This window comes from Quercus robur, chromosome 2, assembly GCF_932294415.1.
Source record: "Quercus robur chromosome 2, dhQueRobu3.1, whole genome shotgun sequence".
In the NCBI taxonomy this organism is placed as follows: domain Eukaryota; kingdom Viridiplantae; phylum Streptophyta; class Magnoliopsida; order Fagales; family Fagaceae; genus Quercus; species Quercus robur.
The window spans coordinates 31,819,738-31,832,856 of NC_065535.1; the positions used below are offsets into that span (position 1 = coordinate 31,819,738).

The window sequence follows — 13,119 nt, forward strand, 5'->3', positions numbered from 1 at the left end:
AATTGTGTCAAAGTTGTTAACTCATTTGCAATCATTTTTTCTTTTTTATTTGCATTTAGGAATTCTCCTTATATTCTATTTTTTTTTTTTTAATGTATCTCCAAAGGACTTTAGTTGAGTCTCTTGAGTGCATGGTTTCTTCATATATATGGAGAAGAAAAGGATAATGTAACTTGATTTTCTTCTCTTAAAAATTTACATCTTTATACCTAAAAATTAGTTAAGGAGGTGATGCATTTGGTTTCTTTGCTAATAATTACAAAAATGGAGAAGATATTTTTAACAGTTGGAGTACCATACCAACTGACAGTCTAAACACTACCAGACTTTGCTTATTATTAAGGTATTATGTTCAACCACAGTTTTGATTTTGAGTCTAGTGTATCTAGACATGCACAATTCCAAGGTCAATGATATTTTATAAAAAAATCTCCATCCAAATTGCATTTCTTGTCTCTCAATTTTATATATATAAACCAATCAGAGTTTTAGGTATCTATCATTTTTCTTACCTTTCCTCCCCACCTTTTTTTTTTTATAAGTTAGGCTGCTAATGCTCAAACCACCTAACTTCTGGATCTTCTTATCTGCAAGTTTTTTTAATTTGCTTGGATCTTGTCGCGCCTTCTACAACTGGAGCCTGTTTCTCATCTCCAAATATTTCGAAGGTAAAAGATTTCCATCATTTGATTGTGATATGCTTCTTATTATTTTCCTGCCAAAACAAAATTCTTTCTTTCAGTGCACACATAATTTTATTTACATGTTGAATCATTGATGTGAAGACTGACTTTGAAGTCAAAGAAGAACGAGAGACTGACTGAATGAATCTAATTTGTTCATTAAAGCTCAAATTCAAATATAGATTGGATTGCATTTTTATCTATTACTCAATTGAAAATTACCAATTAAGATTTGTCTTTTTGCTTGAATACCCATTTGATTAAAGGATACTATTATTTTTATTACTTTACCCACTTTTATAATGTAGGTTGTTCTACTCAAAACATAATCCAAGTTTATGAACTCTAGGTTTTTCCAAAGGTTGGTAATTTGGCACTTTCTCTCTCTGCTAAAGCTGTGGCCCTTGCTTCTTGAATTTTGGCCGTGGAGTCCTTGTGTGAACATGAGGCAGCAAAAACATGAGTATAGGAGGGAAAGAACATAGGAGTGGAATCCAATTGTATATTTAACTTCTCAATCATTTGACTTCTCACACAGAACAAATTAAGCCAAGGACAATCCTGCCCTGTTCAAAACTTTCTGGCCCTGAAATTGTGTAACAAGTAGTGGACTCGATGGTAATCATCTTCTCTCTCTTTAAAAAAAAATTCAAGAAATCTCTTTCTGTTTTGTTTCATTTCTGTATGTTCAAAGGTTGCTATTGCATATATGACTTCACATATATGGAGAAGAAATGATAGCCTTTATATCTTTGTACCTACATTTGACTTTATGTTATGGTGATGTACTTGGTTGCATTGCTGACAATTCTAGAAATAGAGAAAAACTTTTACTAACCCCAAAATACACAAAAGGCTAAAATAATGTTCTCGGATAACTGCTCACAGCACTAAATAAACTCAAATCCTAGTTCTCCCCCTTTGTTTCATCCCCAAATCCTACTATTCTTTCTCACCATTAGAAATCTCATATTTCCTTCTATTTTCCAATACCTCTTCATCAATAAAAACCCTAATCTCAGTTATCCTAAATACAACAAACCTGCTATCAGGTAAATTCCAGCAACCTAAATCTTGCAATTCAACCTTTTGTTGCAGTCCTATGTCAATGAACCAATGTTAAAACACTTCAACCCCAACATAAACTGGTCCATGCACCATTAGAAGGAAACAAATACCTAGATTACAATCAATATAACACTCTATAATCCTCATTACCTTTTTTATTTACAACATAGATGCAATCATAAGCCTTGCTTATACTTCTCAATTTTTCAACTGATGGTTCTCTTTCTCTTCCGCAGTACATGTACTTTAATGAATTCTCACCATCACGATACTAAAAAATTAACCATGGTGGAAGCAAGGAAAATGGCTGGCATTTCTAACTCCACGGAAGCAAGTAACTTACTACTCCCCCATTTTCCAATCCTCTCAACTTTAACTCCTTGGAATAGTATACTAGAAACTAAAGCAAATTCATATTCTACCAAAAAAACCCTCATCACGAAGTTAATACCTCTAAAGCACTCATAACTCTAGGGAAAAAAGCGCAGCTGTGAACAACCCTACTTGTAGCCCATGGGTTCTGAAATAGCATAAAGTATGACTATCCAAGAATTTTCTATTGGCAACATATAATACTCAGCTCAGTACTAAATAAAAGTGCAGAAATGGGTGGAAATTGGATGACCGACAACAGAACTTCAAAAGAATTGGTGATGCAAGCAATGACAGGTTTTAAGTATGGCTTTGTAAACATTAACTATGTATTTAGAAATCCTACTAAAAATTGCTTTCTGCCTTTCTCTCACCACTGTCAAATAAAATTTCACTCAAATCTACAATTCATAATTTTTCATATACATCATCGTTGTGATGTGAGTGAATTCAACTAATGTGTATGATCCTATGACTATATTATCGACATTATTATTAATGAAAAAAAGAGTGTTCATTCTAAATTTAATATGGGAAACACCTCCCTATTTCCATTCACAGTTTCTGTTATTCATATTTGCCAAAATTATCAAAGGTTTGACTCATCAAATAATTGATGAGCAATATAAAAACTAATGGACACAAGTCCTCCTTTTGGTCAATGTATCAACATTTAATAAGCACAAGCACTCACTCAAAAAATATAAGCTCATGCAAACACTTACAGGTAGGTGTATGTGTGTGTAACGTATGAATGAAATAAAATACAAGTGCACAGACAAATTTCTTTTATCTTTTTTCTTTTTTAGGGTCAGTAAACAATACCCACAGTACTTACAAAGCATGCCCTCTGACTACTCAATGACCTTTTCATTTCCACCCATATGCCCTCACAAGTCTCATCTTACCTGTTTCATCAGACACAACAGTATAATTAAATGAACATAATGCACAGTATAATTAGCTCAAGAAGATGGGAAGTGTAGATGAATTACATACCATCACCGGTCCCACAATTGGAAGCGTGCGCAGGAGGGCGTCGCAATCTCCGTAAACCCTCCACCGGCTCAATGTCCTCACCCGGTATCTGCTTAATCTGTAAGCCTCTTCGTGGGGGATTCGAGATGAAGGTCCTATGGTGGGCTCCACATGCATTAGAGGTGGGGTGGGCATGCCTGGTGTGGGGACAAATATGCATCCATCATCATGGGCAAATCCACTGAAAACTGTGGGCAACATACGAAAAGGGTCCTCATAGTCCGTGCTAGCACCACGGGACATAGTCTGGGCTAGAACAGTGTCCTCATGACCGGCGATGTGGGATGGCCCAGCACCAACATCAGATGTGCATCACGGTGTCCCGCCGCCATCGTTAGACAGAACCCAATCACCCTCAAGCCATGACTCTTCTACACCCAACTCATCCCCTTCCTCGTAGATGGGTTCCAGCTCAGTCATACGGCCACGACCAACTCAACCACCTCCACAGCGTCCACGCCCTCAAGACCCCCCACTTCGTTCACTGTGATCCAAGGCCTGTGTACCAATGTCGGATGCTTCCGCAAGTGCATTTGCCAATTTAAGTCGGCCCAGCTCCTCGACAACCTCTAGTGTCAACCTAAGGTCATTATACATGTTGGAACCTCGGTCGCACCTCTGTATAGATCAATACCAAGCATAGATCCTAAATAAACCAGAAGGCTTCAATAAAAGCATAACCAACCTAGAAAGGAACCAATATTCTTAAATCAACTCATTCCTACAACAATACAAGAATTGAAACAAAATAAAAATAAAAACATGGTCATGCAATTGAGGGAAACAAAAATAAAAACCTCAAATTTTGGTGAAATAAATGTGGTCATGCAATTGAGGATGTAAATAAATCAAATACTTGCTCTACTCATAGTGTAGACAGTGACATCTGGTACGCAGCAAGGACGTGTGTGGCATGCTGTGTAATGCTCTTTGGCCGCTCCACCTAGCAAACATGGGGTTTCGACAAATGCTCATTAGTGAACTTTCATGTGATGAATTGTGAACAATGTCGTTAGTGAACTCTCTCTTCCTTTACATTTAACAAACTTTGCTTTATATTTCACATCCATATACTTCAGTATCTAAGCATTGATAAGTTTCTTTTGTTTGTTAGTTTGGCATATTTTTAATTATATCAAAATAAAATATAATATAATATTACACATAAATAATTAATCCAAACAGAAACTTAGCTTGAATAATGAGAATCAATGAACGTACCTAATGGCAAGGGGCCTTAAGTGCACTGGTAGTAAAGGCAGCCTCGCAATTGGGCATATTCGTGGGAACCTTTAATAGACCCATAGCTGCACCAACAATAGTGCTCCTCTTCGGTGCACTACAAAGGTGCTTGTAGAGCCAAGCCAATGCTGCACTACACCAGCTATACTGTCTCTCATTGCTGATTGGGTTGAGGAACTGCAGAGGCAGGAATGAGACTCGGTTCGCCGACTTGTCCATGAACAACAAGGCCCCCATCTAAACAAGTAGGTGGCAGTAGGCATGTCGTTGCACTACTTCATCACCGATGTCCGCAACTAGGGAAGCAGCAACCCGTGCATCAAGCCACTTGTATCTTATCCTCGCCCCAATAAGGATAGACATTTGATTTGGGTATCGGGGGCAGAGGTTAATGGCCCTACAACTCTTGGCACAATAGACTCTAGCTCATATTTGTCTTCCCAGTGACAGGCAACCCATCCACCGAAATCCCCAACATCACCTTTATATCTTACAAGGTGATACCCATTTCTCCATAGGGTAAGTGGAATGTCTGCATCTCCAGACACCACCGCTCGACCAAGGCCATGATCAAGACGTGGTCGACCTCCATATCAGGAACCTTGAATAACCCGGTGAAACCTACTGCATCTATGTACTATGTGATACATGGGTCTAGCCCACCCTGCAGTAGTACACATTTACAACGTCGAATCTTTACGACTCCAGGCACCTCCTGCACACGGATGAGCATTGCATTAGGTAGTGCACACGAGGTAATTATAAAACGAAGATGTATTAATAATACAACTACATACCTCGGCGACGGCACGCCTCCAAAGTTGAGTTGATCGATGATCCGCCTGTCGGCTCAACTGGGTATCATCGTCGAGTCCAGGCTTCATTCTATCCAATGCCTACATATCTGACATAAATAGATTGTTAGCAATTATTGAGAATTCACTCTATGACAAGATGTAATTACAATAGTAAATCATGTCATCTAAGCATTTGATCCAATGTATACCCGTGACTGATCCGCATTAACACAAGCTTGATTAATATGCGTCAATTCATGACTACAAAAACAACATGACATATAGAACTAGAAATGATTAATGATTGTTATTAATTATAGAGAGAAAGTGTATGCTTGAATTTTATGATTACTGGCTGAGAGAGATTATTATTAGCCAAACAGTCCAATTTTCTAAACATATAAAAGGTCAAGTTTGCAACTTGACCTTTTATGATTAGTAAATTTACTACTTTTAAGTAAGTTTCAACAAAATAATCAAAATCCCACATAAAACACAACCTACTATTACCCAAAATTAGAAAAGATATCACCAAAACAACATAGACCCATTTGTCTACTTAGCCACATAGAGAGGAACTATATGCTTGTTTGTCTACTTAGCCATTTTTAGTTGTCTAGTAACACAACTTTGAAATTTCCAATGACACCACAATTATTGTAGCATATAGTAGGAATGATGATATGATATTCTAATGGTTTCCAAAGGTATGATTTGATTTTAAAAATCATGTGTTTTGGATTTTATCTGGTCATTTCACATGCTTTTGGAATAAATATTTGGTTGATATATACAAAGCTTGTGACTAAAGTTTGTAATATTAACTAACATATAATGTAAGTTGTAAGATTATGAAAGGTAAAAATTAAAATTTTTGATGGGTTTGTTAAGATTTAAGACCTGTTTTTGAAGTTGGAAAGAGAATTTGATTTCTTTATTTCAATTGTTTTTTCTAGCTCACGAATATATTTTGTATATAGTGGATTTATGAAAGTTAATAAAGGTCATTTGGTTATGTTAAAAGGATAGAAAACTTTTAGGAGTTAATTTGTATAAGTCAATCGGTGATACAATTAAAGGTGGATCATATCATAATGTTTATGATGGAGCACAAGGCAAAGAGAAGTGTTTTAGTTATAACACCACGAATGGAAGATAGTAATAGATGAAAGAGATAAAGATTTTTGAAAAAAAATGTAAGTGATATGATTGAAAAGCCAAATCCAACAAAGAAGTTCATGAATTACTTTGTACTCATTAATTGTCCCACTTGTGGAGGACATTATAAAGCACTTCTATGGTTGAAATTTGTCGAGCCTAATTCATGAAAGGATAAGTGTTAATATGCATAGGCTTGTTGGTTTTGAAAATCCCACATTGATTAGAAAGAAATAGTACAGAGGTATAATGATTTTTATTGAAAATAGTAATCCCATATTGAGAAGAAAAAGAACCAAAAGTTTAGAAGGATAGTGCAACTTTGATTTGCTTTGGTACGTAAAGAGTTTAAAGACAACTTTATTAGTGCTTAGTGTCCTGGATTTGAGGGTTTACCTTAAAAGTTTCTTTTCCAGTATCATTGATATTGGATATATCATGAACATAAGCATTTGATCAAACAAGCTTCTATTTTATGTCTTGTGGCACTTACAATTTTATTGATATTGGATATTATCACTTACAAAAACTAGTAATTTTTGTGCAAGACCTTTCTCTCTCTTTTTTGTCTTGTTAAGATATGAGGGCGTTTAGAGCTCTTTGAGCATTAAACTAATCTCTTGAAGTAGCCTCTCAGGCTCACAAATACCAAGTTATTATAGGGAGAAATTCCTTGGAAGTGGCTCTAATATGCTAGCTAGAACCTCATGAATATCATGAGATCTTAAAAACTATTAAACCAACCCTTAACAAGTTAATTTTTACACACTATACATAGTATTTAAACAAAACAATCACATTACATTTATAATGTCATTTTAGATCAATTTTCATTACGATTGGATAAACATCTATTTGTGGGTTTTGGCATTTCAATTAGTCAATTGATTTGATACACAATGTCCACAGAACCCAATAAAATGTCTTCTTGATTAGTAAATTTACTAATTTTAACTAAGATTCAACAAAATCATCAAAATCTCGAACAAAACACAACCCTATATTAACCAAAATTGGATAAGACACATTTTACACAAACCCAGAAATATCACCACAACACCACCAATTGATTTGCCAAAACCCCCCATCAAAACCCCAATTCCAACAATATCACAAGAACATTTAAACTCATTAATGAGAAAATAACACAAACATAATCATATAACAAGAAATACTTTAGATCATCATTGCAGCATATAAAAGACAACAAAATTCTCAGCTTCATTAGTAAATTTACTACCTTTAGGTAAGTTTCAACAAAATAATCAAAATCCCACATAAAACAAAACCTAATATTACCCAAAATCAGAAAAGATATCAAAGGAGAGCAACATACCTGTAATCAACGGTGGCGGGTACGGTGAGGGTTCGATGGAAGCACCAGGGTTCCGACAACGACGACTGATCGAAGAGGGTGAGGGAGACTAGATAGGGAGAGTGAGACTAAAGGAGAGTGGGGGAGAGTGGGGAACAGTGATCGTAGAGCAGAGAGCGAGGGAGAGTGTATAGGGAGAGAGTGAATAGGTGTTGTGAGACGTTAGGGATTCAAATTGTTAAGGCAAACTCGATTTTCTACTTACTGAGTTATGCATGTTCACACAAGCATTTTTTTATTGGAAAAAGCCATGTCTGTTTTGCCAACATGGCACAACGCTCAAACTAACTCGACCATATGAATATCAAGTTTTTTAGTAACTCGCTTAAAGGATAATCGAATTTCATATGAAAAATCGACCCTCACATTATCGAGTTTCAAAACAAGAGTATTTCCCTGAATAGTTTGAGAAAATGGACAAAATGCAAGAAAGTTTGTGAGAAATGGGCAAATGCCCATTTTAGCCACAAGATTTGAGTGTTTTCTTCTTCTTTTTTCTTTTTTCGGTATTTCCCATTAGATTTAGAGTGTTTGTTACTTTTCTTGTAGAACAATTCCATTGCTTTCACATTTATGTGTGCGTCTTTCTCTGAAGTCCTAAATTTGGTTACATCCATGTCTCTTTGGGTGACTGAGACATGTAAATAACATACCTAACAGTAGATAATTCTCCCTAAACTGTAAGAGAGAGGAGAAATTAAGCTGGACTATCAAATCCAACTCATTGACTAATTTTGTAGTTTTACCTGAAAATTAAATTATCCAGAAATAAAAACTCTTTTCATTTTAACGTGAAATTTGCCACAACTCACAAGACTAATATATGAACAATGCAAATGAAGTTGCACTTGATTATTGGCCCCTTAAAGACGACAATTGTAAAAAAGCTGACACTGTATACACGACGAAAGGGCATCAATATATATCGCATAATAAAACATTCATAACAAGAAGACAGATGCCATATTGCCATGTATTCCGGAGGAGATCACAATAAATTAAAAAACAAAAGAATTCAAAATTATCAACGAGTTTAATTCTAAAATTAGACTTCATTGAGGGGCCTTAACTCACATTAGTTTAATTCCAAATTGTTCTCTAAAAATAAATAAATAAAAGATCTTTTTTTTTTTTTTCTGCTGAGAGAAAAAGAGTGAAGTGTGGACCTAAGGGTTTTTTTTTAATTTTTTTTTTATATTCATATATATTTATATATATATATATATATATTTTTTTCTATTTTTTTTTTTACTTTTTAAAACAGATGGTAACATTTTGCTTTTTTTTTTAGAAACCACCCCTGAAACAAGGGGGAAGCAAATTCATTACTGCAACTCAGAGGCATACACAGAGGCAATATTAGGGGGGATGTCTTCCATCCAAGCATGAAAAAAAGGAAAATTACAAGCTGATCTTGCTAGTTTATGGGCAACTATGTTCCCTAGCCTACGGGTGTGACTAAAGGATAACCTCCCAAAAGCTGAAGCGGAGAAATTGATATCCTTGATGATGTGCCCGAAGCTTGAAGACTCCCAACCACCTTTGGATAGCGCATTAATGCAAGTTTCTGAATCGCCCTCCAAAATAATCTGATCAAGACGAAGTTCTAGCGCAAAACCAATGGCGCTGCGCGCTGCCAACACTTCCACCATCTCTACAGATGTAGGCAGCGGAATAACTTGTGTAAAGGCAGCCATTACAAGACCTTTGTCATTTCGAATGATGCAGCCTATACCGGCTAGGCATTTCTCCTTGAAAATAGCCCCATCGAAGTTCACCTTGAACCAGCCCAAAGGAGGGGGGAGCCATTTGGCGCTGGAGAGAGCCTTTTTGGCTGCTGGGATTACAGCCGAGGCTCTTTGGAATTCCAGCAGGTTGTCCGAGGCTAAGGGGAGTAGTTTACACAGAGGGGCTGAACTGTCACCAACTCTAAGTTGATTTCTGCGAGTCCAAATCTGAGACACAGTCATGGCAAACAAATCAACAAGGTCCTTTTGAGAAAGACAAAGTTGAAAGACATCCAAAAAAGAGTTGCAGTCTTTGGAGAGCCTCTTTAACCAGCCAAAGGAGCCCTCCCAAACTGAGGTTAATTCAGTGCAGGACCAAAGGGCGTGAAAGGAGGTTTCGCTCTCCCTATTACAGCCGGGACAAGTGTCAACAACAAGCACTTTACGTTTTAAAAGATTGGCCTTAGAGGGGAGAGAATCTGAACCCGCTCTCCAAAGCAAGGTCTTAACTCTGTTCGGAACATGAAGACTCCAAATGCCCTTCCAAATTTTCTTGGTAGGGGTTAAATCAGATGGAGAGGGGGAGTCACTCAACTCTTCATCCATAAGGAGTCTGTAAGCCGAACAAACAGTGTATTTGCCATCCGGAGAGTGGGGCCAGAACAACCTATCTTCACAATCACAAAAGCTGAGGGGGATGGATTTAATAATGGCAGCCTCATGAGGCATGAAAATGTTGTCAATAGCATCCCGGAGCCAACACCTCCTTTCTTTATCAATTAGGACAGCCACCTGGGCATCCAAGCCGAGGAAGTCACTAGGGGACACTATTTTCTTGTTGAAAGGATCGGGGAGCCATCTATCATGGTAGATCCGGATTAAGGCACCATTCCCCACCCTCTATTGCAGCCCTTTGCTGATGACGTCTCTGCCTTTTAAGATGCTCTTCCAAGCAAAAGAGTCGTTACCCTCTTTAGCATCAAAAATGGAGCCATTTGGGAAGAACTTTTCCTTAAAGAATTTATGGAACAAAGAGTTTGGGTTGTCCGCTAGTCGCCATACCTGCTTTGCCAGCATGGCAACATTGAATTTCTGGAGCTCCTTAAAACCCAGCATGGCAACATCGAATTTCTGGAGCTCCTTAAAACCCAGCCCTCCTAAACTTTTTGGCTGGCACAGAGTTTTCCACTTAGACCAGTGTATCTTTCTTTGATTCCCCCTTTGACCCCACCAGAAATTTCTAATTAACGCCTCAATATCGGAGAGGAGAGTGAGGGGGAGTTTGAAGCAGCCCATAGCAAAGGTTGGGATCGCCTGAATCACCGATTTGAGGAGAACTTCCCTACCGGCTTGGGAAAGGAGTTGTTCTTTCCAACCTTGGAGTTTAGCTGCTACTTTTTCCTTAATATAGAGCAAGCTAGCTTTCTTCTTCCTCCCAACTAGTGAGGGAAGGCCGAGATAGCGCTCAAATTGCTTAATCTCCTGCACACCAAGCGAAGATTTGATCTGGTCCAGAATGTTGGAAGGGGTAGATTTGCTGAAAAAGAGGCCGGTCTTGTTCCGGTTCAGCTTTTGACCGGAAGCTCTTTCATAGCATTCCAATAGGTCTTGGATTTTTTGGCATTCAACAAGCGAGGCTTTACAGAAAATCAAGCTATCGTCCGCGAAAAATAGGTGAGTCAATCGAGGGCCCTTTTTGCAGATGGATACACCTCGAATCTGCCTGGCTTCCGCTGCCCTCTGGAGCAAAAAATGGAGACCCTCAGAGCACAAAAGGAATAAGTAAGGCGACAAAGGGTCCCCTTGACGTAAACCTCTAGAGGGATGGATCACTTGGGTTGGCTCACCATTAATAAGAACAGAATAAGTGACAGTCGAAATGCATTCCATGATAAGATTAACCCACTTGACATCAAAACCCATTCTTTTCATGATACTCTCAAGGAAAATCCATTCTACACGATCGTAGGCTTTGCTCATGTCTAACTTCAAAGCCATAAACCCCGACTTACCCTTTTGATGGTGTTTCATGTAATGCAAGGTTTCAAAAGCCATGAGGATGTTGTCAGTAATAACCCTGCCAGCTTGGAAGGCACTTTGGTTTTCAGATATCACATGAGGTAGGATAGCTTTCAGTCTGTTAGCTAGGACCTTAGCAACAATTTTGTATACTACATTACACAGGCTAATTGGCCTGAAATCAGTAATGAATTCAGGGGATTTAACTTTAGGGATCAAGGTAATGTTTGTACAGTTTATTTCCTTAGGGATTTTACAGTTGTTTAGACAATCAAGCACAGCAGCACAGATATCATTGCCAATTAACGACCAAAAAGACTGATAAAAAAGAGGAGGCATACTGTCGGGGCCTGGGGCTGTGATGGGCTTCATCTCTTTTATCGCTATATCAACTTCTGCTCTGGTGAAGGGCCTAAGGAGGCGAGTATTCATGTCTTCAGAGGTAGAGGGTTGAACTGCCTCCAATACAGCAGAAAGGTCAGAAGGTTGGGAAGAAGTAAATAATGTGCGATAGTAATCAAAGGCAATCTCTTTGATCTCGCTGCTCTCCGTGCACCAAGAATTGACAGAGTTCTTAAGGCCAGAGATTTTATTCCTTCTGCACCTATGAGAGGCCTTACTATGGAAGAAACTTGTGTTTCGGTCCCCACATTTGAGGAAAAGAGCTCTGGACCTCTGTTGCCACATTTTACTCTCTTTGTCTAAAAGATCATTGAGTTCAGCTCTTAGGACTTTAACCACTTCGTAGTCAAGATAACCCCTGGCAACATTAGACTCAGCCTTGGAGAGTTGCTTGCCTTTTGATTCAAGTTGCTTCCTCACACTGCCAAAAGAATTCCGGCTCCAATCCAGGAGCTTCTCACCACACACTCTGATCTTTGAGGCAATATGCACCATAGAGGCATTCAACGAAGTAGGCCCCCGAGCCAAGGTAACGGTTTTGCTACACCCTTCCTCACTAAGCCACATCTGCTCAAATTTAAAAGGGCGATCAGGATGGGGAGAAATACCTTCCAGCTTGATCAGAATGGCTTTGTGGTCGGAGGAATGGGTGCGGAGGTGTTGAACCTTGGTGCCGGGGAACAGAGAGAACCAAGCATTGTCCGCCACCGCCCTATCCAACCTTTCAAGGACCAAACCGCCAACGCGTTTGCCTCGCCAGGTGAATTTATCCCCCACGAAACCGAGGTCCATAAGCCCACAAACGTCCAAAGCGTCTCTGAAGTCCTTCATCATTCCTTCTTGTCTAGCACCCAAGCCAAGCTTCTCATGGGACCAGAGAATCTCATTGAAATCTCCGGCGCACATCCACGGCAAAGGGGATCGCCGGTGGAGGTCACGGAGAAGGGACCAAGTCTCGTGCTTCCTGGCCTTGTCGGCAAACCCATAAACACCGGAGAAACGCCATTGGGACTCTGATCTTTTCCCAACAGACGCATCGATGTGGTTCGGCGAACAAGACATCACTTCAATCGTAAGAGATTTTTTCCAGAACAAAGCCAAACAACCAGTCTTACCGGCGCTTGGACTGATCCAACAGTGATCAAACTTCAACTCATTGCATAAACGACACAGCCTAGCTTCACCTACCCACGTTTCGGCCAAAAACAGGGCAGAGGGGACTTGTGCTTGAGTGACTA

General features: G+C 38.8%; 1 long non-coding RNA gene across 1 annotated transcript; it reads left to right on the top strand.

Moving 5' to 3' along the window:
- The first annotated feature begins 386 nt into the window (after positions 1-386).
- On the top strand, positions 387-2,652 carry LOC126713347 (uncharacterized). The gene is made up of 3 exons (XR_007651324.1): positions 387-668; positions 1,033-1,301; positions 1,988-2,652. It is a non-coding gene; the product is annotated as an uncharacterized LOC126713347 (long non-coding RNA).
- The last annotated feature ends 10,467 nt before the right edge of the window (positions 2,653-13,119 follow it).